General features: G+C 41.4%; 1 long non-coding RNA gene across 1 annotated transcript in view; it reads left to right on the top strand.

The window, feature by feature from the left end:
* LOC311629727 overlaps positions 1-25,683 on the top strand; it is a 129,358-nt gene that overhangs the window by 90,569 nt on the left and 13,106 nt on the right. Inside the window, exon 2 of the long non-coding RNA XR_014796249.1 lies at positions 5,767-5,820. This is a non-coding gene — a long non-coding RNA (uncharacterized lncRNA). The remainder of the gene's footprint in view (positions 1-5,766; positions 5,821-25,683) is intronic.

Genomic DNA, 25,683 nt, shown 5'->3' with positions numbered 1-25,683 from the left:
ACCAATCAGAAAGAATGTATGCATTCCTATGTGTGTGGCAGTGTTATTTACAACCCTATCTAATAAAAGGATAATTTGCAAATTAACCATCACTCCATCACAAAGATGGCAGCGCCCATAGCCACAAGATGGTAGCGACCAGTCCTCTCAGCCCCATAGGAGTCCCCCAGTCCTAGGGGAGGGAGGGTGGCTGCTGAAAGCAGGCAGCGTGAGTGGCCTGGTGGAATGCTTGCTTAGCTGCCTGGACAACAAGGCAAGCGTTCTGCACCCAACCGAGGATGGGCCTCTGGGCCACAGAGAGGCTCTGGGTAGCAGACACAGAGTAGCCGGGCCCTGCAGAGAGCTACTGGTGCACGGATTTGTGCACAGGGCTACTAGTAGCTAATATCTGGAAACAGCCCAAGTGCCCTCAGTAGATGAGTATGAAAAAGCTCTAGTACATTCACACAATGGTATCCTATGCAGCTGTAGAAAGGAAGGCTCTCTTACCATTTGAGACAGCAGTAAGGGACCTGGAGATTATTATGCTAAGCAAAATAAGCCAGTCAGAGAAAGACAAATATCACATGATCTTAATTCTATGTGAACTCTAATGGGGGAAAAATAAAATAAACTGACAAATAAAATAGAACCAGAAGCATGGAAATATTGAACAGACTGATGAATTTCAGAGGGAAAGGGGTGTGTGGGAAGAGATTAACCAAAGAACTTATATGTGTGTATGCATTGACCATGGATACATACGATAGGTGGTGAAAGCCTGGGGCAGAGTAGGAGGAGGGCATTGGGGGAAGACGGAGGACATCTGTAATACTCTCAACAATAAAGATTAAAAAGGAAAAGGCAATATAAAGTAACAATAACCATTTAGAAGAATAATTTTCTTTAAAAGTTATTATTTAGTGAATGCCATAGCTCAAAAGAAAAGCCAGGGCTGGGAGGGGGGAATAGGCCCTCATGACTGGTGAGTCTAAGACTCTCCCCATCCCTGCCCAAGTCTCCCAGTCTCATCAACTTTGCTTTACTAGGAAAGCCTCAGCTCCTAGTGAGACATTTATACCTTCTATCTTGCAAATACATTCTAGATTCTCAAGGAGAGGGCAATGAGAATGGAAGGGTCTTTCAGGTGAAGAGAATAAGATGAGTAGAGGCCTGGGGACTGAAATGAAAGGTATAGAGAGAAACAGGACTGCAATGTTTATGATGGACCCAGATCTTGGGTCTTAAACACCCGTCCTTAGGGGATTGTACTTTACAAGTAAGATGACGATATTTTAGTGTCCTTTCAAGGAAAGTGAGACTAAAGATAGTGGAGTCAATTGTGAGCAGTACTGATGTTGGGGATGCAAGCCTGAACCAGGGGGATCTCAGTGTAAAGGACATTGAGAAATTCACTTAGTAACAGTTGCCCACTCTGTCATCATCCTCTAGCTGTGGGGATGACAAACTCAAATCAAGAGTGCTCTTGCCTACTAGAAGCTTGCCATCTCTCCAAACTTGGAAATGAAGATACCTAATGGGGGCAAGGTATGGATCCTGTTAATGACAGACTGAAGTAATAATAAAAGTAATTCTGTAGATTCAGGACTATTTGTGAGCATGTTGGGAGGATCCAAGTCTTAGGAGTGGATTTATACAAACCCAAAACTCAGACCAGCAGAGAGCTTACTACCTATATGTTTCCCATCCTCAACTTTCAATTTATACCTTTGGAGAAATTGTATTGTATTCAGAGTGTTCCTTAGAGCATAGAATATGAATGAGTTATAGGAATCAGATACCATTAAATTCATTCAATTATTACCTAAAATTAAAATTATCACCCAGGAGAGCTGGAGGCAAGTCTCCCCTGAAAGAGACAACTTGCCAATTGAACCAGATACCAGGTGTCTGAGTGCCAGACTTCCCTTCCTCTCAGTTACATTTGGATGGGCCCCACCAATGTTTGTCTCCCAGACTCTCTGTACTTCTGTTGCCAATGATCCCTTCCCCCCAACTTCATATCCTTTCTTTTGTAAATTAATAATTGAAGGCAAGTTCCAGTTATCAGCATCATATTTCTAGGAATTGATCTTTCAGAAAATAATGTAATACAAATCAGTAAAAATATACATACAAGGATGTTAACTGCAGCCTTGTTTTTAATACAAAAACCAATATGACAATGACTTACTTGTTTATCCCTTGTGGGATTGATTAAATACAAGATGGTATCTTTATTTATAGGCATATTATGCAACCATTAGAAAAATGCATAGGACAATATGTACTGGCTTGGCAAGATATAATAAAAACAAGTTGTATATCCATAGTTATAGCAGGATCTCATATGCGCACGCACACACACACACACACACACACATGCATGCATGCACACACACAAACACACAGTGAGATCATGGGTGCAATTTACTTTGTGGTTTTATTTTTTTTCCCTAAGGACCTATTTCTTCTTCTCTTGTTCAACAGCCCCTGAAAACATTACAATGTTAAGGAAATCACTATGTTCTAGAATCAATTACCATTCACTACAGAACTTGATAAATGCTATAAAAGAAGTATAAATTGATATGGGCTCCTGAGAAATTACTTCCAGTTGCATAAGGGTGGGATTCTGGAGACAGGGAAGAGATCGGAAAATTTTATATTCACCCAAACTACAGAGACCTTAAGCTTTCCTTTTGCAGGCAAGCAGCCCACCTCTAAATTGTAACACTGTTCCCCTGTCATCGGAATGACTGTAATTCCAGTACCGGAGGCACACACACTCCATCTCCCTGGCCGCCTCTGGAGTGGGAAGCTGCCACAGTCCTTTCACATGGGACCTAAATTCCAATTTTTGGTTCAAAAAATATGTTCCCTCTACCCATAAATCCAGGCATAGCACTTTGCATGTGACTGTTACTTGATAAATAGTTGCTACTTGGTGGATTATCAGCCCCACTGAAGAAAAATAATGCTACCTGGTGATGGTCTTTGAATTCAGCTCTTTCTTTAGAAGGACAAATCATCCTTTGCCCCCCTCCTCACGCCCTCCAACCAGCAATAGAAAACTACCAGATGAGACAAACTGCCGCTGAAGGCTCCCTTTCTTACCAATACTACGGAGCAGCATTTACAGAGGTGTTTCATGAACGAAGGTAAAAACACCCCACCGGATCAGGCAAAACCCTTCCTCTGAGGATAATCAGCAAGTGAAACCCAAGCATGCATGATTGACTAGCCTCGGTGGGTCATCCTTGAACCATGTCACAAACAAACGGGACCAGGAGTGTGGTCCCTCTCACACTCGCCGGGAGACTGCTGCACCCACCGCCTCCCACCATCCATCTCGCCCTTCCCTGATGTGTATGTGTTTTGTTAAACAGCGAATCTCGCCATGCTTTTCAAAAAGCTGACAAGAAGCAAACGGAAAATTAAAAATGGGTGCCGAGAGCTTCAGGGGAGTCTAAATAAACAGGCCGACAGGAAAGATGTGTGGCAGGCTTAGGTTTCAGGCCGGTGGTCAGAGAGAGCGCACAGGCATCCGTATAACAGAAGGCCGTGTTTGTTTTCCCTGTCTCTGCGCTAGCAAATTTATTGGGTTATCTGTCTTCTTCTGACACTCGGGTGTTTAAGGTTTCTGTTCTAGGTGTCTAAAGACATAAAAAAAATTATTGTACAGTTTACATTCCTGGCAGAGGCTTTGACATGTGCTAGCTGAAAATCTCCTACCTGCCAGTAATTTCGGAGAAAAGCACCTTGCAGAATTGGGTTTCCACAAGGGGTCTAAGAATCCTCTGCAAACAGCACCAAGAACAAAGCGTTTCTTATTTTATTTCTGACCTCATTCTCTAGTCTCGGGAAGTGCTGCCACGAAGCCATGTCCCCCTCACGGCCCTGTTTCTATGGACCATGTAACCCAGGGGTCTTCAAACTACGGCCCGCGGGCCACATGCGGCCCGCAGAGGAGTCTGATCCGGCCCGCCAGGTTTTTTGGGCAGTGAGCACAGCCGAGGTGTTACAGTAGGAATTAGTAGTTCATATGGTCCGGCCCTCCAGCTCTCTGAGGGACCGTGATCTGGCCCCCACTTTAAAAAGTTTGAGGACCCCTGATGTAACCCATCAGGAGCGTTATCAGTGCCTTATAGACGAGGGAAGGCCTGTTTCCGCCCGTGGAACTGGCACTCGACATAGATCAAGATATGTCGAGTTTGATTTGCTTTTGAGGTCAGGAATGCACAGCAGTGTCGAGTGAATACAAGGTGTTATGATAATGCGCCGTCAAAATATTATAGTCATATGTGTGGAAATATTGACATTTTGATGACTGATGTACTAAGCCACCCACAAGCAATGCTGACACATTTCTTACTTTCAGAATGCAAATTCTGAAATAATTTTATTCCTACATGCCTTGTTTCTCAGTTATTGAGGCTGCAGTAACTAGCGAAAGGGTGACAGGGAACTTAAAGTTCTCTGACATAAACCTATTTTCATTCAATCACTCATTCGTTCATTTAATTGTCATTCAATGAATACTCCTGTGTTAAATTGTTAGGAAGTGGGAAACACACATGGTGGAAACATGTGCTGGGGAGTAGGGGATGCTGGGGGAAGGCCAATTGAAAAAAAAAGAAGATATATGTACTACTATTTGTAATACTTTAAACAACAAAAAAATTAAATTTTTAAAAAGACAGTGTCTAGTGGAAGCTTACAGTTTCTTCTCTGGTCATCTTCTGCAGTAGACAACCTGCCTGGTATAGTCTAGTTAAAATTTCTTAATATCAGGTGATCAGCACTAAGGCAAGGAAGAACAAAAACAAAGACAGTTTATAATTCAGTCTGTTTATCCCCAAGGCAAATAACTTTGCAGCAGTTCAGGCAATCTGGGCACATTATTGTTTCTTTGTTTCTTTCTCTGTTCAGTCTTTTTTTTTTTTTCTTCTTTCTCCATGGTTTAGGACTGGGACTTGGCAGCTGGTAGCCATAGTCCCAGTTCCTCATAATGCTTTTAGTAAAGATTTTTATCACCCTAGCTAGGTGGCTCAGTGGGTGGAGCATCGTCCTGACCACTAAAAGGTTGTGGATTTGATTCCCAGTCAGGGCACATGCCTCTCTCTCTCTCTCTTTCTCTTTCTCTCAATCTCTCTCTCTCTCTCTCTCTCTCTCTCTCTCTCTCTCTCTCTCTCTCTCTCTCTTTCCTCCTCCTCTCTCTCTTCTTCTCCCTCTACCTTTCCCTTACTCTCTCTATCTAAAAATAATTAGAAATATGTCTCCAATGAAGATTTAATAAAATAAAGACTTTACACTCAGGCCACTGGACAATGGTTGTCTTTTCTTGGACTCCCTCCATTTTCAACACCTACATTTGTGTGTCACTTCTCATCTCACCTTTATTTAAAAATATATTTTTATTGATGTCAGAGAGGAAGGGAGAGGGAGAGAGAGATTGAAACATCAACGACGAGAGAGAATAATTGATTGGCTGCCTGCTCCACACTCCCCATTGGGGTTTGAGCCTGTAACCCAGGCATGTGCCCTTGACCAGAATCGAACCCAGGACCCATCAGTCCACAGACCAACACTCTATCACTCTATCCACTGAGCCAAACTGGTAGGGCTCATCTCACTTTTTGTAAAGGCTTTCATTTTGTCCTAAGAGCAAAGATTTTTTGAATCGGCACACCTGCATTTGAATAGAGATAATGCCACTTACTTGATGGGTGACTGAAGTTCAGTTTATTATCAGTAAAAATGTACACACTCTTGTCTGTTTTACAGGGTTGTGAAGTCCACGTGTGAGCATGTACTTGAAGGTGCTGGCTCCTGGCTCTAGTAAGTGAAAAAAAGCCTATTCCCCTTTCCTTCTTCAAGTCACAGAGGATAAGGAAAAATGAGGCATTGAGAAGGTAAAACAAAATTCATGCTATAGAGATTATATATTTCATTGCTTTCCTATTTATTTTAGACAAATGTGGAATGAATTACATTTTTAAGCAAGAAAAATACATGCTTTTATGCTGGCTATGGAAAGCAACTTTAGCAGTCCTGATTAAATTGAGCATATACTATGTCAAGGTCCTGGAACAGGTTCTTGGAAGGATACAAACAAATAGATAGCACAAAGCCTATAGGACCTTAAAGACAACTTGCGATAAGATTTGTACAGTAAAAAGTCAAATGGTAATAAAAAAGTATTTCATGGATATTACTAAGCAATAGGCAAATATTTATGGCATACCTTTTCTTTCCTGTAGTACTCCCCATAGAAGGGGATAGTAGACAAAGTTTTCTATGCTTATTTGATCATGAAATTACTTAATTTTGTCTTTTTTTAAAAAAATTCTTTATTAATTAAGGTATCACATATTTTTTCTCAATCCCCCATTCCAATCCCTCAACCCACCCCCACTCATGCCCCCACGCCCCTATTGGTTAGGCTTATATGTATGCATATAAGTCCTTTTGTTGATCTCTCCCTTTTATCCCCACCCTCCCTTTGGGGTCCAAAAGTCTGACCCATGGCTCCTTATCTCTGGGTCTGTTCTTGTTCATCAGTCTATGTTGTTCACCATTTCCCCTAGATGAGTGAGATCATGTCCTACTGGCTTTATGGCAATGTTCAGTGTAGAAAAATTTGGATCATGGAAAGGGAATGCTAAAGTGGAGAGTCAGAACTTTACCCTAAGGCACTGACATTTCTAGAAAGGGAAGTTTCATGATTCAAGTAGTTAAGTAATGATTTAGGAAGGGTAGTTCACTGGTAGTATAGCAGGCCATTGGTGAGACTCAAGAGAAACGTCTTTTTCAAATAGAATGTCAGGATATAAACTAGATTATAGTTCATTAAGGAGATTGCTGGATGTGACAATAGAGTCAGGAGGTAGCAGAATACTTTTAACGATCATTTTGGAAGTGAAAACATGAGATCTAGCCAAGATAGTTATAGCTTTTTAGAGGGTTTTATTCAAGATAGGAAAGATAGGGCATGTCAAGGGGGAACCATGAGAGGCCCATGGAGGGAGGGAGGACAGTTGTGGGATCAAGTCTTTGGCAAAGGTGAAGGGAATAAAGTAGAGAGCATAGGTGGGGAAGAGCAGAGGAAAGAAAGAAATGCACCTGATTTCATAATGCAGTCTAGTACATGTATGGAGCTAGGTCCATCACATGCTGTATTCATTCTCAATTATAACAATAATTGAGAATATAGTCGTCCTCCATTACAGTGGGGCATATGTTTCTAAGATCCTCACTAGGTGCCTGGAACCATGGATAGTACCAAACCCTATTATGTTTTTCCTATACAAACATACCTATGATAAAGTTTAATTTCTAAATTAGGCACAGTAAATGATTAACAACAATAACTAGTAATAAAACAGAACAATTATGTAGCTAGAAATAAAATAGAACGTTAATCCAAGTGAAATAAGTAAAAAAAGCTAAGAACCATATGATTTCACTCAAATGTGGGATATTAAACAGAAACTTATGAACACAAACCTCAGTGTGGAAGTTGCCAGAGGGCAGGGGGGAGAAAGGGATCCTGATATAAGGTGACAGGAGAAGATTGGACTTTGGGTGGTGGGCACATGGTGCAATATACAGATCTTGTAACATAGAAACCCTCATATGAAAGCTATATGTTCATGTTGACTAATGCCACCTCAATCCTATATAATAAAAGCCTAATATGCTAAGTGTCTGACTGTTCGGTCGTTCGACAGTCAGTATGATTCGCACTGACCACCAGGGAGCAGACACTCCGACTGGTGATTAGTTTGTTGCTGGGGTCTAGCCGATCAGGACTCCTCGGGGGATGTCAGAGAGTCAGTTTCAGCCTAATCCCATCAGGCCAGGCTAAGGAACCCCACTGGTGCATGAATCAGTGCAAGGGGCCTCTAGTCAATTTAATAAATTTAAAAAAAAGGGGGGGGGATGAATGAGCAGAAGTTGCTTTATTATAGTTGACATCAAATCCCAAGCTAACCCAGGAGGGAAGGTGTAGCCAGAAGCAATGGACTGCTGAGGCAGGAGTGGGTGAAAAAGCAGGAAAGGAGTTGCCTTAGGATGGGGTAATGGGAGAAGGGGAAGGCTGCAGATGGAGAAGACAAACACCATGCCCTTGGAGATGGAGTACTATGGGATGGCTCATCTAAGCTTGGGACAATGAGCAGCTCATATTAGAAGACATGCAAGGAGGTGCAGAGCAAAAAGTCAGGGTTTAAAGGGCTGGTTAACTGAGTGCCAGAAAGAGGGGCTCATATTTTTCTCTTTTGCCTGCCCGCGGGTACCCAATAGCTGTAAATACACTGGTCTGTATTTTCCATGTTCCTTGGTCTTCATAGGGGAATGAAAAGGTCACCCTTGGGAGATGCCAAACCTCACCCACATCCAGCTGTATCCAGCTGTGCCCAGCTGTGAACTCACAACTGCAGCAGGCATCACAATCTACCATGTCACCCAATCAGCATGTTTCACTCCTGATGAGTGCTTTTCAAAACAGGCAGAGGCAGGCTTTGAAAGGAAAGTCTGTCACTCTCTTTGCCTACAGATGTGGGGCTGAGGGAGACGAAAAGCCAGGAACACCTGAGTCAGCCCCAGTAGCTGGACATGCAGCCATTTAACAGCAAATAAAGGCTGTCAAATGACTGGCGGATCAAATTAAAGTCTGAACAAACCACCCTCCAGCCCCCATCCCAGTCAGTTTTAGAATCAATGCAGGTGATTTATGGCTCCTTGGGGTTGGATTCTCTTTTCAATGTGCTGGGATTTACACACATAGCTACCATTTACTACTGATGAGCAGCACGCCTCAGTCCCCGGACACCTGGCAGGGAACGCATCGCTCCGTCTCATTCGTCTCACTCAGCAGCGTGAGCTCGTTCCACACAAAAGGGGTCAGGAGCCCGGTCAGCTGGGTGGATACTGTTAACACGAAGTGCTGATATTTTCCAGCCTTATTCTCCGGGACAATCTGTGCTTTGTAATTTCATGGTTCTCTGGTGTGTGAGAACCCTCTGGGACAGTCTGGTTCTGCAGCCTCAGCTGATTCAGACAGGAGCTGGGTGGAGGCAGAGGAGAACATGTGGTTTTTCTTTGTTACCGTCTGATGAAAGGGAGCTTTGGGTCTGTATTTTTATGGGGACAAAATAATATATCAGTGCTCAACCCGGAACCTGTGATCTAGCAAGAGCCCCATTGGTGCCTGTGCAATCCACGGCAGGTGGAAGCACACAGAGTGTGCATCTCTTGAAACACATGTTTGGGAATTCTCTGATGGGTATCTCCTCTCTGAGTGAAGGGGCCATTTGGACGGGAAAGATCCTGGAAGAGCTAATGTTTTGTGAATGCTTGGCATTATGCCAGGTCCTAACACCTGAATTGTATTCAATGCTCACAATGATCTTTTTAGGTAAATGTCATTGTCATCCTCATTTACAGATGAGGAAACTGAGGCACACGGGGATTGATGTGACTTGCCTGCAGTCACACAGCTAGCAAGAGGTGTGCTGGGATTTTCATAGTCTGCCTCCAAGGCCCTACCTCTAATCCCAATGGCAGAGGGCATTCCCCCAGGCCTCTTGAGTAGCAGTTTTTATACCCAAGGCAGTTAGCTAAAAGACTAGCTGTACCCTGAAATGACAAGAAAAACAAAGACATATTTGCAGTCTCTGAGTCCTCAGCGTTCAGAGCAATTAGCAATATACATGTGGATTCATTTACATAGTTGGTTTCAGAACAACAAGAGTGGAGGGTGACGGTCAGGCAGGGAGAAGAGGGGGTAAGAACAGATTTCTTTGCTGTTCTTGAGGCAGGTTTTATTTTATTGTTTTTTTTTTAAGATAAAGGTTTACAAAAAGGAGGGGGCAGGGGGAAAAGGCTGAATTTACATCATTGGTGAGGCCTTCGCCTAGGGGAGCTAAGTGACTTCTCTGAGGCTAGAACTTGAACACATTTATTGCGAAGAATTCTTCTTGCCGAGACAGACATGTCCCTCATGTCTGCATGGGGTGAGTTGAATCATGAGAACATTGGAAAAGAAATGTTCTCAATGGAGCTTTATTTCCCTGAGAAAATATACGATAGCACATACACAAGGAAAGAGCTTTGGGATCTTTCCATTAATTCCTGTGATGGGTGTGTAACTTGTTCCTGGAAAATGTGTCCTTTTCCCCCTCAAAGAGACTTTACCTTACACACATAGCTGCCATGGAGTAGCCACTGAAATTAATCTCAGAACAAATAGTCTACAAACAAAAGAATAGGAAACTTTCCACCTTTCCTCCACCCCAGTCCCCCCCGGGCACGTTATCATTAGCTTCCTCACCCCCAAGCTCCAGGAGCCCTTCCTTTACCTCCATCACCTGCTTCCTATGGGTTTCTTCTAGGATTGACTTCCACCTCTGTGATTTACCAAATGCATATTTTCTTACCAAAACAAAACAACAACAAAAAAAAGGCAAAATGTTTGGAATCTGTTTTCCAACCCTACCTAATTTCAGAATCCAGATTCCATAAGGAAAAGAAAGCTGCCTGTTTGAAGATTTGATTTTAAAATAGAAAAGGAATTGATAAGCCCTAGTACCTCCTGGGAAAACAAGTGGCTCTTAAAAAATCTTGAACATCATTGTACAGATTTTTATGAATGAGCAACATATGGACTAAATTTCCCATATTTGAAAAAAAGAAATCAAAAGACAAAGCACACTCGGCAGTTTTATTGAGCCTGAATTCTTTGGAAAACAGTTCCATGATACCTTAGAAATCCCAAGAGGAGCTTAGTTTATCAACCATATTTCAAAAATGAAATTTAGTCATTACATAAATAGGGCTGTCTCCATGAGATAGTATAGAGATTAAGATTTAAAAAAAAGTTCATTGCTTTTCCTAAATTTTGAGGGAGTACACAGATGAGTGGACCTGAGACAGTCATGATCACACATTTAACTTCCAGGAACTCTCTGGGCTGTAGCTGGTGGAGCAATGTGGATTCTCAGGGCCCGTGTCTGGTTCAGTCTCCCTCTTTTCCCTTCCTCATGGTACTACTTTTGGCAAATGAGCTCACAACTTGGCTGTTCACTCTGTCCTAATTTTGAAACTCAATCATTGTCAATGCTGAATGAGACTCATTTTCTGGGGGGGAAAAAAGTCTGTGATCAATTTACTGTATATATTATGATTCCTGTGGCTATCTTTCTTTTCATATACGAAGCTATGGGGAAACGTATTTAACTCTGTTTTAAAATTGTGTTGCAATTTAAAAATGGCTCTAAAAACAGTCTAAGCATTTATTGAGCAGTGAATACGAGAATGAATGAAGGTCCCCAGGGAAATAGAAAGGTCCCTGATTGGTTTCCATTCAGTGTAGAAAAGGGATAGAAGTGGTAGGTTTCTGGCTGGGGTGCCAAGAGATCTTTCCTCCCAAATTCAGTACATGGTACTTACACACCAAAAGACAAATATAGATAAGACTCTCCTGGCATGTTGCACAAAATTATAAAGGTTTGGACACCAAAGGTGCCCCCTGAGATTTATAAATCCTTGGGTTCTCTTTAATCAGCAAGCGAGAATGGCAGGACTTGACCCAGGTCTTCTGATTCCAAGTCCAGTGATCTCTCCACTGGAATGATTCCTTAGGCCTGTAAAAATCATAGGATCCTAGACTGGCACTAAAGATTGAATAGGAATTTACAAAGTGGAGACCCATCACATGTTTAAGATTTTTTTTCAACTATGCAAATGCTCTTTTAAGTAATTAACATGAAAATGACTTAAATTTTATTTTGCATATGCGTCATTTATTATAGACTTTAATTATTGCAGCTTTGCACACTTACACACATACAATATGAACAGAGTTGTCAACACATAATACTCATGTTATTCTTTGTGGATGGCTTATGGATGTTCCAGATTATTTTTGACCATATGAGTTGCCTCATATCTAAGTAAGCCTCAGAAACAAACCCTGCGTGAGATCTGAGTCCATTTATTATAACATCTATGGGCCAGAGTGCATTATTTCAGTTATCAGAAAACTGATAAGATACTCTTCACCAGTCATCCTCAATTTGCCCATCGCCATGTCTTGCCTTTAATGCAACTGGAAAGTCCCTGAGAGGAGGTGGAAAGGCTAAGGGAAAAGATGTGCAGCCGCACTTTGAATAAAGGTTCAGTGCTGTTGGCTCCTCCAATGAAGTTTATCTTCTGCCAGACTAACATGGCCAAGAAAATGAATGCCTCAGGTGACACTCTGTCTCCCTGCCCTTCTGAATCACTGCCATTGCTCTGTACTCTTTGGAGAGAGGCCACAATCAAGGAGCAGAGTGGTGAATACGTTGGGCTCTTCCAGGCATAAGGCTTCCTTTCTTCTCTTGTGAGAAAATTGGTTTAAATTCACGTGAAGAACAATCCAGAGAACATAATGTACATGTTAAGTGCAGAACGATTGTTTCTGGCTGTCCACAATTACCGTGGGGTCTCTTTGTCTTTGCATTGCCTTTCTTTCTGCTTAGTATGACTCCTCTGCTTTTTTATCCAGCTGCTATTATCATCCTTCACGACGAAGTTTCGGCACTTCTTCCTTCAGGAAGCCTTCTCTACTGACCAGATACCTCTCCTCCAGGTCCCCACAGTAGCACTAGCCATAACTCCACGATAGGATTTACGTGCTCTGTAATCATAGATTTATTTGTCAGCAAATACAAGATCCCCTGGGGACAAGAACCGCATCATTTCATTCTGAATGCTCAATCACCAGCCCAGTATCTAGCCCTTAGTAGATCTTCAATGAATGTTTATTGAGCTGCTAATAAATGAGTGGCTAATGGAGTGGTGCTGAATACCCAACCCCAATTATGCATGGAAACCAGGAAGTGTTGCTCTTTCCTTATTATATCTAAAAACTAGAGGCCGAGTGCATGAAAATCTATGCACTGGAGGGGGGGCGGTGGCCTTCAGCCCAGCCTGCCCACTCTCACACTCCGGCAGCCCTCAGGGGCAGAAGGCGACCCGGAGATCAGGGAAAAGCAGCACTCCTATCACATCTCTGTTGCTGCCACTGCCATCAGTGCAAGCCTCAGATAGCCCTGTTTACCTGAAACTCGGGTGGCCCTGGACGGCTGAGCAGCCACCATCCGAGGCCTGCCTGCATATCAGGCCTGCCCTGGGCAGCTGGGGGGCTAAGCTGAAAGGACTGTGGGACTCTGGTGGGGCTGAGGGGACTGGGCACCACCATCTTATGGCTATGGGTGCCACCATCTTTGTGCAGTCAATTTGCATATTACCTCTTTATTATATAGGATGTGCCTTGCCTTTGGAAAAAGAAAAACAATTGCAGCTCCCAATGCAATGAAATATATTAATATAATTCTGAATCTGTAGCTCAAAGTTTCAGCCACACAAAAAATTATAGGAAATTTAAAAATATAAAACAATCCAATAATCATATCACCTTAGCAAAATTAATTTAAGCACTTATTTTTTTCAGTCTTGTTTGCATGTTTACAGACTTCTAAGTGGTTGTAACTCCTCCTCTATAGTTATCACTTAAGGGGAGACATAATCCTTTATTAAGCCTCTTCCATGTCCCAGTGTCCCAGGCACAGTGATAAATCCTACTGATGTTATCTGTTAATACCTACAATGACCCCTGTGTTAGAACCCCTATGTTCATATTACAGCAGATAGAGCGGCCCAGAGGGAGCTGACTAACAGCCTAGTAAGTGGTAGAAATAGGGTTTGAGCTGACATCAGGATGACTAAAGCAGTTACAAACTAAAATTATAAATTAAGTTGAAATTAATTGAAAATAAAATAAATATCTCATTTGGTTAAACTTCTGAGAATAGATTTACTGGGTTGAGTGAAATTTATATGCTTTTTAATAGTTGTTATCAAATTAATTTCCAAAAGGATCGGGCGAATCATTTCACAGGCTTGCCCACCAGGCTGCAAATTTCTCAAAGGAAGAGTTTGTGTCATACCTCCCTGAACCCAGCCTAGCTCAGTGCTGAGCACGGGGCCGCCTCTTCACAGACATCTGCTGAACGAGTTGTTGAATAGATGGACACTGCCACCGGCATTAGAAATTTTCTTTGAAACCAACATAATGTGGTGCCTAAGATGTATACAACCTACAAAGGGCAGATAGATTTCTTGTCCCTGGACATAAGGAAGGAGATGATGGCCTTCGTAGAGCAGATTGCTCTGTTGGAAAAGCACCTGATATCTACTTTTGCAAGCAACTAAAAGTATTCTTCTCCATTTCTGCTTCTAAGAATTTAGTGAGTCACTTCCCAAAATATGTGATTTGAATTAATTCCAGGCTGCCTCATGGCCCAGACTCAGCATGTTGGTGCAGTTAGACACACAATCCGGCAAGTAAAAGGCATCAGGATGTAGTGCGGGGCTTCCTTTGAAACGTTCAAAGGGAATATAATAACACTTGAAAATTGTCTTCCTTCCCTTATTTTCTTGCATCTCAGCTGTTCTCATCTCTATCAATGTCTAAATCCCCATTTTCTGAACGATATGCGAAATGTGACTGCAATGTTTAACCCGAGGCCTCTACCTGTTTCCTTCCTGGGAGTTCCAATGACGTCACGCTCCAGGAAGGACCAGGGGGCCATCAGCCTGTGGTTCCCTGGCCTCCACGACCCCCAGCCTCTCATCCTCTCTTGCTTATCCTTAGAAGTCTATTTCTTTTTCTGCTTATCTTTTCACTCTTCGTTTTTTGTGTTTGTTTTTTTTTTTAAGGAAAATTCTCCTAGAGAAGTTTTGCTTTAATTTTTTTTTCATCCTATATAATTCTTTGTAAGTTAAGTTATAGGTAGTACAGAATCAATTTGTTTTTCTGAAGCATTGCTCCTCCAATTAGACTAAAAGTTTCCTGCGGCCTCGCCAAGCGTTGCCAGTTTTCCTACGGGAAGTTTTCTTGAATGTCCTTCATGCTTTCCGTTCCCACAACTCAAGTCTATGCCATCGTTTTCTTGAAAGCTGTGATAAGCATCTGTCCATCCTTGGGTCCATTCCCTAAGGTCTGGCCTCTTTTTTCTGTATCTGTTTTCTTTCGTTGCTATCCCTTTCTCTTCAGACACCTCCAGGTTTCCCCTCTGTCCACACAGGGAAGATTAAAGTAGAATTTACCTTATTAGATTAAACTGAACTTCACATACTCCTCATAAGTATTTGTCTTGAAAACTTTCTCTGACACACTTGTAAAAATTAAATCTCTTAAATGTATTTCCGGCTGGCTGAGGTGTCTGCTCAGTGGTCTGTACTATAATATTTGCCTAAGTTACCAAGTTACTTACCCTGACTCAAGTTCAGTTTTTCTTGTCTGACCTTTAGAGAGTTGGGAAATGATGTTATAACTTAGTGGTGTTATAGACATAATGAAGTAACTTCAATCGATAATTATTATATTGGCTTGGGAGAAAAATTAAAATAATTGTCAGAATATATTTTGTTGTTATTTTAGGCATTTGAAACTCGAAGAAAAGTTGACAGCTTAGAGAAACTGGTATATTAGCTTTTGATTTTAATTATTACTAGAATTGTAGTTTTTAACTTGAAAAAAATATGATTAGTTTTCTAAACAGTATTGCATATTTAAGAAAACTGATTTTTAAACATTTACAACTTCATTTAGAAAATCTACAGAAGTTTATCTTGTAGGGTTTGTAGTCTGCCCTCCCAGGTATTTGAGTTTGCAGGGGAACCAGCTATACCAAATTTGAAAAGTGTATGAGTCAGAGTTCAATCTGAGCAGCAGATCCAGTAGATGTGTTTGTGTGTGTGTGTGTGTGTGTGTGTGTGTGTGCACGTGATTGGTGATTTATCACAAGGAAATTGGCTTATGAAATTGTGGAGGTTGGCTAAGCAACTCTGAAGTTTGTAAGGCAGGCTGTTGAAGGGAAAATCACAAGGAGGCTGACACTCCATATATATGTGCGAAAGCTTTGTCCACAGGAGCAATTTCTTTTCTTCCCTAGGGGGAAAATCTCAGCCCTGCTTTTAAGATCTTTCAACTGATTAAGCCAGGCTCACCCAGGAAAATCTCCCTTAAGGTTAGCTGAACAAAGGGGCTAGTAACCTCTGACAACTCCCTCTCGGCAGCACCTGGGTTGACGTTTGGTTAGTTAACTGAGGACTGTAGTCCAGCCAAGTGGACACATCAAAAACCATCCCCAAATGGGTGAGATATTTTAATAATTTGTAAATCGGTTGTACCCTTTAGTGGGATTTAATCTGTTAAATTTGTAATCATGCAGAGTACAAAGTAAAAGTTATATTTTTTTTCTTTTGAGATAGAAATGCTAGTTTTATAAATAGAATGATGCAGTTTACAAATTGAATGTAAAGAAACGAGAAAACCTAGGTTTTGATACTTATGGCTGTAGCTGTGGTAATGACCCAAGTAGCTGCAGATTGTCTTTTACATACACAGAGCTTTCACATGTGTGCGGAGAGAACCCTGGGTTGATGAAGACAGGCAGAGTAGAATTGGATAGTTCACCAGGGTCCTTAGGCCTGATATAGAGAATGAGAATTACAGAAAAATGGAATTCAAACTATTATGGAGTGAGATTTGAGACCTTTAAAAAATATTTGCATTGGTGCTTGATAATGATAATGTTTAAAACACTTATAACCTACAATCCATGTGGGCTGGTCCCAGAACTGCATAATGGTAAAAAAAAAAATGTCTAATTATGTCCAGCAATCAAAAGAAACTTCAAAATAACTTGAGGGTTTTCCTTTCATTTCCTGATGCAATACTAGATCACAGAAACCCTTCTAAAAGAATCCCTCTTTTGTCTATTGTCTGACTCCCTCACACAGTTCCCTCTGCAAACTTCCCTCTAATTCTCAGCCCTAGTCCATGCCCCAGCTTTTCTTTCCCTCTTTCTTCTTCTGCATGGTAAAGCCCCAAATAACTGTGCTACCCAAGGAGGACCCTCCTTGGAAGACTGGGGTGATCTACCAGCTTAGGACCAGGCAGAAAGGAGAGGCTGTGAACGTTCCTACACTAATTGGTTTGGCTCTTCCTCGTGGTGGTGATAATTCAGCGTTAGGATCAGGGAAGTTCAGCCACACTAATAGCAGTGTGGATACCGGAAAGCTTAAAGTGAGAAAAGAAAAGCTAAACTGTGTTCAGTTATATAAAAGTAACACCAATTACACTTAATTACATAAACTATTTACCATTTATGCCTAATTACCCCAAAGTCATAATTATGCACTCCTTTAGTGATGGATGGCAGATTAACCTGGCAGTAAATTCTATTGCGACACTAAACCTGTGTGATCAGTCCGCTTCCATGACTGCTTCTACACCGGAGCCCACACACATGCTGTCTGGAGACCTGCTTATCAATGTAAGGGCTTCAGAGAGCCCCTGGCCCAGGCTCTAGCTGCCAAGCTCGGAGCTTTCGCTGTAGTCCAGTGTAGCTCTCCAGCTTTCAGCCCCCCAGTCAGCAATTGGTCACACCCAATGTCATAAGAATAATCAAAAGCCTCCAGTAGCTCCCAGCTCTCTCTCATCACATGGAAACTCCCGAGTCTTGCTTTTTAGACCTCTGGCTTCTTGTTAACCAAACTGCATTTTGCTTTAAACAGGGAATCCCGTGAGCGGCGTTTTTCCGTTAAGACATCAGGCCTTTCCTAAGGAATCCGGAGTGTAAAGGAGTTTGGTTTTCCAAGGCGGTTCTTGACAGGTGTCATTTTCCCTCCATTCAGATTATTTGTTGACTTTGGATTCCGAGTCCACTTTCTCTGCCTCTGGAACTCCAAGCTAGTCCTCAAGGATGAGCTGGGCGGGGGGGGGGGGGGGGGGGGGGGGGGGGGGGGGGGGGGGGCGAGGGGAGGGGTGTAGAGGAGACCCGGATAAATAAACTGCCCTCAAAGCTAGGCTGTGACCTTCAGGAATCCCCCTGCAGGGAAGAATGGCCAAGCCAAGAGGCCCTGCTCCCACAATGTGTGCAGGCCACAGAGTGCCTCCTTTATAGCAAGCCCCGCTTTGAACGGCAGGATCTCCCTTCATAAAAAGGAAGCTTGTAACAGAGCCCATACTCTGGAAAATAGAAGAAATGTCAGCTATTGTTCTTCCTTGCATTTTCCTGTTGTTCATGTGCTTTGTCCCTCTGGCCCTGCAAGGACATCAGAACGGGACCGGCATGACAAGGGGCTGGCAGGACAGCCCTGCTGGGGCCAGGTGCTGACGGTGGGTTTAGCACATGATGTCCAAAAGGCAGGAGCTTCCAAAATGGCACGCAGGGGATGGGGTGGAGAGTTGTGGGTGCTTTTCCACCTCTGCTGCTCCCACACAGCTCGGAGCCACCACTGCCTCTCCCGAGGAATCCAATGCAAGGGTTTCCTATCTGACCTCCCTACCTCCACTCTGCGTCCCACAAAGCATGCGCCACACAGCAGCCTGCATGGTCTTTGTGAAGCACCAATCAGATGACAGCTTCCTTTGCCTAAAACCCTCTGATGGCTTCCCAATGAGCCTACAGATCTTACAGGATTGATTCATGCCTGCATTTCCCACCTCCTGTCTGCAGTCACTTGGGCCTTTTCTGAACAAGCCAAAGCCTTTCCTGGCTTAGGCTGTTGCACACGCTGTTCCCTTTCCCTGGAAGACTCTTCCAGCGGCTCCTTCCTGATGCAGCGTCTCAGCTCAAGGAGCTTCCCTTCGCTTCCTCTCAGGCTCCACCAGGTCACTCTGGCTTACTTTCCTCATAACCCTGGGCACTTGTGAAATTACCTATTTATTTTCTGTCCGTCTCTTTTCTGTGATTTAAGTTCTTTGAGAGTAGATTTTCCAGTGTCTAATATAGAGTTTTCCACATAGCAGGAGTTTTGTAATTATTTAAGAAATCAGCCAAAACTGGTTTGGCTCAGTGGATAGAGCATTGGCCTGCAGACTGAAAGATCCCAGGTTCGATTCCGGTCAAGGGCATGTACCTTGGTTGCAGGTACATCCCCAGTAGGGGGTGTGCAAGAGGCAGCTAATCGATGGTTCTCTCTCATCGATGTTTCTAACTCTCTATCCCTCTCTCTTCCTCTCTGTAAAAAATCAATAAAATATATATATTTTTTAAAAAGAAATCAATAAAGTATTCCTGAGACACAATTATAACTATTCATATTGTGGAGAGAGAGGGGCTATAGCAGACAGCAGCAGATCATGGGACTTCTCAGCTTTCATAATTGTGTGAGTCAATTCCTTATAATAAAGTTATCCATATATATTCATATTTATTCATAAATATTCTATTAATTCTATATATATATTCTATTAATTCTGTTTCTGTAGAGAACCCTAGTACACTATCCAGAAGCCAAATGTTTTTCACAGCAACTAGACCATTCTACATTTCCACCAGCAGTGTATGAGCAGCCCAACGTCTCATTATTTTACAACTCTTTTGTTTTCTTGGGGTTTTTACCAAATTATAGCCATCCTTGTGGCAGTGAAATGGCATCTCATTCTAGTTCGGTTTGCATTTCCCTAAAGACCAATGGTGTTGAGCATCTTCATGTGTTTTTTAGCCACTTGTATTTTCATTCCTCTTTGAAGAAATGTCTGCTCAAGTCACTTGTCCATTTTAAAAAATGATTTTTAAAGAGAGAGGAAAGGAGACAGAGAAAGAAACATTGATTGGCTGTCTCCTGCACATCCCCTACCAAGACACAGGCATATGGCCCAAATGGGAATCGAGCCAGCAACCTTATGGTGCTGGAATGATGCTCAACCAACTGAGCCATACCAATCAGGGCTCATTTGCCTATTTTTAAAATTGGTTGTTTGCCTTTTTGTTGTTGAATTGTTAATGTTCTTTATATTTTAGATACTAGATCTTTATCAGATAGATGATTCATAAATATGTCCTTCCTTGTGTGGAGTGTCTTCATTTTCTTGATAGTGTACTTTGATGCAAAAGTTTTTAATTTTGATGAAATTTATTTTATCTATTTTTGCTCTTGGTGTCATAACTAAGAATCTTTTGCCACTAAAGTCAAGAAGATTTATCCCTGTGCTTTCTTTCAAAGAGTTTGGTCCACTTGTGTCATTAGTCCATTTTGGGATAATTTTTTTATGTGGTGTGAGGTAAGGATTAAGCTTCATTCTTGCATATGAATACCCATTTTTTCAGTATGATTTGTTGAAGAGACTATTCTTTCCCCATTGAGTAGTTTTTACACCTTTGTTGAAAATCAATTGACTATTGATGTATAGATTTATTTCAGGATTCTCAATTCCATGGAAAATCTAACATTTTTAAAAGAAGACACTATTGTCTGGCCGGTGTCCCTCAGTAGTTAAAGCTTCTGCCTACATACCAAAGGGTCACAAGTTTGATTCCCATGTACCTGGTTATAAAGGTCAAACCCCACTCTGGTTGTTGCAGGTGCAGGAGGCAACCAATCAATGTGTCTCTCTCACATTGATGTGTGTCTCTCTCTCTCCCCCTCCCTCATTCCATTCTACTTTCTCTAAAAATAAAAATAAAAATAAAAATAAAAACCAATGGAAAAAATCCTCAGGTGAGGATTAAACAAACAAACAAAAAAAAAAAGGAGACACTATTAACACATTTTGAGATGCTGTAGAAAGAGACCTTTGAAAATTTAGGCTATCCTTTGAATGTTGTTCTGGTTAATCTGGTTTTAACATATTAGAGGAATGTAGCCCAACAGTGAAATTAATTGTACTTACTGTAATTTAAGATCAAAATCTCCTGTTGAGCTCTGGCCAGGTAGCTCAGTGAACTAGAGTCTAGTTCGGATATCTCCAGTCAGGGCACATACAAGAAGCAACCAATGAATGCATAAATCAATCTCTCTCTCTCCCTCTCCCTTTCTCTCTCTAAAAAATCTCCTCTAAGATGATATTAACATTATTATTAGTGATACAGTAATGGAAATTCTAGATAGTTCCTATGGTTTAATAATGCATATTAGGTTAATATTTCTCTCAAGGCCTGAGTCTCTTTCTTATCTGGCCACATTTGAAGATGTCATCTCTTCCCATCACTCCCTCCACGATCCTAAGAACTGAATAACAGACAAAGGGGAGGAAAAATATGTGAGCTGTAATATGTAATCATCTCTAAAACACACGAATCATCTGCCTTTCCCACCCTTTCTTTCACCATGAAGACTTAAACAGCTCACCTGGACCTTGCTGATATGGGTTCTGCATAAATCAATCGGAGATCACATGGATTCACTTTCCATGGTTTATGTATTTAATCCTATAGCAGACATTATTTATAGAGTTTCAGGCCCTGGAATGCATTTTGGGATTGCAAGAATCTAAGAGCTACTCTTTCTTTCTGAGGCAATTACTTTCTGAGGAAAACATAGATACATGGGCATAAGCAACGCTATAATGTGCTGAAGACCTCACTAAATACTGAGTGCAAAATATATAGACAGCCTGGAGAAGAGAGTAATTAATTCTGCCCAGGCTTCACAGTTCTTCCACTAGATAGAGCTCCTGGAGGGTGAGAACTCTCTCTCTCTTCATCTTTGTACCCCCATTGCTGAGAAGGATTTTTGAGCATTATGTGCCTTTCAAATGTTTGCTGAATAAATAGACATGCTGAGACTTGAGTGATGAGTAGGAGTTTTCCATGTAGAAAAGGGGAATAGGAGAATTCTAGGCATGCACAGGGCATGGACGTTTGAGAGTGTGATTCACCCACTGAATGACAAGTGGTGGCAAGAGTCTGAGGGTGCATGGATAGCAAGAGGGGAGGATGGTAACAGGCTAGAGTTCATTTGTAGGGAGTATCAAACTACACTAAGAAATTTGGAGATTACCTTGCAGGCTATGGGGAATCATGGGTCATTGATAAGCCCAGTTTGGTGGCAGAAGTGGGGAGACACAAACAGTTACAGGAAAATCAATCTGTGTTTTAGAAAGAATATTCAGGGAGCACTGTAGAAAGTGGATTGGGGTTGGTGAGGCAGGCAGGACGACCTTTGGGAGAAATGTTATAGTCCAAGGGAAGGCTGAGGAAAGCCCTGTACCAAGGCAATGTCAGTGTGTATTCAGAGAAAATGATGGGTTCCAAGGGTATTTTGAAGGTAGAATTGGTGGGATTGCTTGTTAGGGGTGGAGCTGGGCTGTCGAGGAGTGAGGCCAAGTTTTTAGTTTGAGAAACTATGTGGATTATAATAGCAACAGTGGAAATGAAGAATAGGAAGAGAAACAGGACCCGCCGTATGGATAGGGAGAATGGTAAGCATGATGAAGGGTCAGAGATGGGACTTATAACCTGATCGACAAATTCAAACCCCAGGTCACTTTATGTTTTTATTAATTGCAGGCCCAAGGAAAAAAAAAACTACTCAGCTAATCTGGCTAACATAAGACACTTTATATAATTTATGGATTTGACTTTCCTGTCCTAGGGTTTTTCCAATAGTAATGATAGCCACCTGAGTCTTATAAAAAGATCATGTGCATTTGAAGAATTATATGAAATTACCATTTTGGGTTTACTTCTCTCTTTTTCTTCCTATTTCACAGTCTTTATTCTTTCATTTCAATTATATTCACCATTAAAGTACTTATTAAATATTTAATATTAAAATTACTGGCATTACTATATTCCTGGTACTGTGTTATATACTTTTTATATATCATTTTGCAGTCACTTTAGGTAGAGGAAATGGTTTGCTATGATTTTTATTTCACTGAATCTGAGTCTCAGAGAAGTAAAATAATTTGTTTATAAGCCCACACATTTGAGTGTTAGAGCCAGGTCTTCAGTCTGGGTCCTCCAAGTGCCTAGGAGGCAATGTTTTCAAAAACTGTCACAACTCATCAGTGAATTGCAAAATTAATTTAGCATCAATCAACATTGAAAAATAAAACTATAAATATTTAAAATTTCAACATGCATCACATATTAAGGCCAAGTATTGTTGTATAAGATCTCTCTCTCTCTCTCTCTCTCTCTCTCTCTCCCCCTCTCTCTCTCTCTCTCACACACACACACACACACACACACACACACACACACTAATAGCTAGAATGGAACATGCATATGTCCAGTATTGGAGTGAGTGTGGGCTGTTTTGCAAGAGGAAAGCCCTTCAGTTTGGGATAGAGGAAGAAAGTTTCATGGAGGAGGTGATGTTTTCATTGAACCTTAGAGGATGGTAAGATTAGGGCAAACAGAGAAAAACCAGGCTGTCCTAGTTGAGTGGCTGTTACATTTCATATGAAGTAGGTATTTCTCCCTGAACCTCAGCGTAGGGATTATATTTTAGGGACTTTAAGCAAAATCAAAAGATTAAAGATTGAAATTAGCACTAAGCACCGGTGTAGTGGGCACTGGTTGATTTTTGGCCATCTAGTATCCTCTTCCCCTTCCTAAATAAATTCTCATCTTTTTGGGCAATTAACTATTTGACTGGGAGAAAGATTCGGGTGTTAATATGGTGTGCATTTCTCTTTTGGTTAAGGAGCTGCCATGGGATTAAAAATGGTTTCAGTGTATTCATTCCCATGCCTCTGCCTGGTGTTACCGTGGTTGCTGCTGCTTCATCCTTCAAGCCCACGTGGCTAGTGGCCCTGGGGATGGGTGATTCCTAATCGGTTCGTCTCTTAGCTCCCATCACCTTCCTAATAAATGTCCTTCATCTTAAGTTAGAACTCTAACTGGAACAATGAGCAGTGTTTTCTTACATTAGCTTCTTGAAAATCTCTGTAACATACCTGCACAGAGAAGTAAGCTGAGGCTCAGAGGGAAGCCCTGACCCTGGGAAGAGATGGGACTGGGGTTTGAGCCCCGATCTTAGTAAGGAAATGTTCTTTATTTTTTTCTATCTGTGCAGACTGCCTCCCCAGAGCTGAACATGCTTTTGGGCTTAGAAGTTTTTACGATTTTAGAGAGTCCTCAGTTGTTGTTAAAATGACCCCCAAATTGTAAATGCCCGCCTTCATATAAAAAGGATGTTTCTTTAAAAGAAGATGTTAGACTTAAACTGAAGTTTCCTGGTTTCAAAGAAAAGAAAAAATCAAAACCACTCAACAAGACTAAACCCTCTCTCTCTTTCTAAATATTTATTAGGGATTTAGACAGGGGCCTAGATAATTGAGAGGATTAAAGGGAAGGAATGAAGGAGAAAATGTTCCCTCAGGCAGAATGGGAGCTAGAGCAATGGGAAAATATTTCCCAGGAAAGCAGAAAACGTGTACAAAGCAAAGTTAATTTTAGAGACATTAAGAAGAAAGGGGTTGGGGTAAGGTAGAGAGAATTGGGAGAAGGCAAGGAAATTCTACAGGGGGGAAAAAAGAGAGAGAAAAAGAATGAAATTTGGTCTGGTTTTAATTTATGTCGATTGGCAAATAAATCCTTGAAAGCTGTTCTCAGCATGGATGGTTCCTCTGTAATGTAAGTAACTGAAACCAGTTCAGAATGTATTTTTTCCTCCTAAAATATGATACACCCTATAGACAGAGGCAACATCAATAAAGTTCCCTGCCTCTGGCTCCACATTCTCCTGCCCTCCCCCCAAAACCTCTGCCTACAATTCAGAGCTGGGATAATTAGGGGAATTGAGGACATTCATGAACATAAAATACATATGTGTTTAATTGTGCTGTCAAACCAAAGAGATCAAGAATGAACAGTGAATGGGCAAAATTCCTCTTCTAAGATACTGTTGAAAACTTTTGATCCTTAAAGATTCACCCTTTTCCAGTACTTTCCTAACTTTGGGGTGAGGATGAAAGAAAAAGTATGCTTAATCGTATCAATTATGTGTTTTAAAATTTTTATTCGTTGAATTCTCAAAAGAATTTTGAGACAATTAGATAGATATGCATGGTGAAAGTTTCTACAGAAAGTTAACCTTGATGGACTGTGTGGATAATGCAGTGGAAATGGGAAGATTGGGGGCAATTAACTGAGAAAACTTTAGCATCTAGAAAAGAACTTCTACAAGCCAATAAGATGAACAACCTAGTAGTGAAAAGGGTGAAATGTATTATCTGACTTTCATAGAAGAAGAACTGCAACTATTTCCATAAACATCTAAAGAGATGCTGAACCTACTCAACATATTACTAATTGAAATCATACAAATGTGTTTTCTTACCCAGCATCTTGCCAAAAATCAAAGATTCATGCAATACTAAGAGTTGTCAAAAATGTAGAACCTCATACAATGTCCACAGGAGTGTAAAGGGGTTGAATTACTTCAGGAAGGATTTTGGTATTGCCTAGTTAGCAAACTGTGGCTTGCGAGCCACATGTGGCTCTTTGGCCCTTTGAGTGTGGCTCTTCTACAAAATACCATGCCCTGGGTGAGTTTAATTTGAAGAAGTGGCATTAGAAGAAGTTTAAGTTTAAAAAATGTGGCTCTCAAAAGAAATTTCAATCGTTGTACTGTTGATATTTGGCTCTGTTGACTAATGAATTTGCCGACCACTGACCTAGTGAGTAGTGATGACTACTTGGTTCATTAGAGCCATTTGCATATTAATCATAGGCATTTTGATTTCCCAGTCTGATAAACCCAAATTCTTGCCATATCTGAGTCTGGTTCTGATGATTGCTCTGTCTTTTCAAATGTTGTTTTCTGCCTTTTAGTATGCCTCGTAACTTTTTCTTGATGGCAGGAAACCATATACTGGGTAAAAGGAATTGCTGTAAATAGATGTTTAGG

Source organism: Pipistrellus hanaki, assembly GCF_964339955.1.
Source record: "Pipistrellus hanaki genome assembly, chromosome: 11".
Classification (NCBI taxonomy): Eukaryota; Metazoa; Chordata; class Mammalia; order Chiroptera; family Vespertilionidae; genus Pipistrellus; species Pipistrellus hanaki.
The sequence above is the reverse complement of the archived record's forward strand: the minus strand, read 5'-3'. Positions and strand labels throughout refer to the sequence as shown.